This window comes from Gavialis gangeticus, unplaced genomic scaffold (assembly GCF_001723915.1).
Source record: "Gavialis gangeticus isolate Ggan-Ray unplaced genomic scaffold, GavGan_comp1, whole genome shotgun sequence".
Lineage (NCBI taxonomy): Eukaryota > Metazoa > Chordata > Crocodylia > Gavialidae > Gavialis > Gavialis gangeticus.
In genome coordinates, this window is record NW_017729016.1 from 11936047 (window position 1) to 11937285 (window position 1239).

A 1239-nucleotide genomic window follows, 5' to 3' on the forward strand; every position below is an offset into this window, starting at 1 on the left:
GCAGCGGTGCTGGGAGGGGGGGTTATGGAGTGGCTACAGCCACCCCAAAATTTGCCATAGTCACCCCATAGAACCCCCTTTCAGCACTGCTGCTGCCTGCCCTGCTCCCACCTGCCCCAAGCACAGCCCCAGCCCAGCCCCCCTCCGGGAATAGGCTGGCACAGCCCCCGGCCCTGAACCCACAGTGGGCAGCCTATCCAAGCCCCATGCACAGATCTAGGGGGATGTGCCCCCCATGCCTCTCCTGGGGGTGTGCACAGTGACGGGAGCCGCCTTCTTCCATGCTCCCCGGTTGAACCACCCATGGTTCCGCTCTGCCCCGACAAGGCAGCGCTTGCCCCTGCCCTAGCCCCAGCCCCAGCCCTATTCCCTCCCTCACCATGGTGGCCCCAATCTGCCTCTCCCTTCATGCCTCTTCCACCCCACAGACCTACTGGCTGGGTGCTGCTCTCCATGCTGCCAGGCTGCATTCCTGGTCATGTGCATGCTGCAGCTGCACACATGCACATAGCATTTATCTCTGACATTATGAGCCACATTGGCCAAAACAGCTGATTGGTGATAATGTCAATTTTTCTTTTATCGGTGTCAATACAATATGAACAGATGTATCTGTGCAGCTCTATAAAATGTTTCCCACCTGTTCTTTGGGCCTGTTGTCAATGACAGAACAGATTATAATGACTCTGACAAGGTGACACACCATAATACCGTACTCAGAACTGGTGCAAAGGACTCAGCATATCCATCTTTCTTTATGCCAAAACCCTTGTTAATGCTGGTTGTTCAAAACTCATTCTTAGCAGTGTAGAGGCATTGGGTTGAGCTTTCATTTAGAATTTTCTCCCACACTGATTAATAGAATTACCCTTTTTAACACAACTTTGTTATTAGTCTGGCAGCTGTATAATCAACTGACCCCCCCTACCAGCACATGTAGTAGATGTGTACCACAAATATGCAGCTCCCAAAGGTGAGAGTTTATGACTTTAAAAACATGATGTTTAGAGTACAGATGTACTTATTTTTGTTAGGACACAAAACTTGTTGATGAATGCTTATGATATTAATAAGCAGTGAGATGTAATGAGAAGTATAACCTTTCTTGAATCTGCCTTCTTTGTTCATCACCTTATACTTTAGTATATACTATAGTTTGATTATATACAGTTACTGAATTGACAAATAAGACGACAGGGCTGGCATTGTTACTAGAGCGTCTGATTTTTGTGTGTGTGT

General features: G+C 47.9%; 1 protein-coding gene across 1 annotated transcript in view; it reads left to right on the forward strand.

Annotated features, from left to right (window-relative positions):
• The window catches only part of CYTH3 (cytohesin 3), a 46909-nt gene that overhangs the window by 42271 nt on the left and 3399 nt on the right, over positions 1-1239 (forward strand). The window lies entirely within an intron of this gene.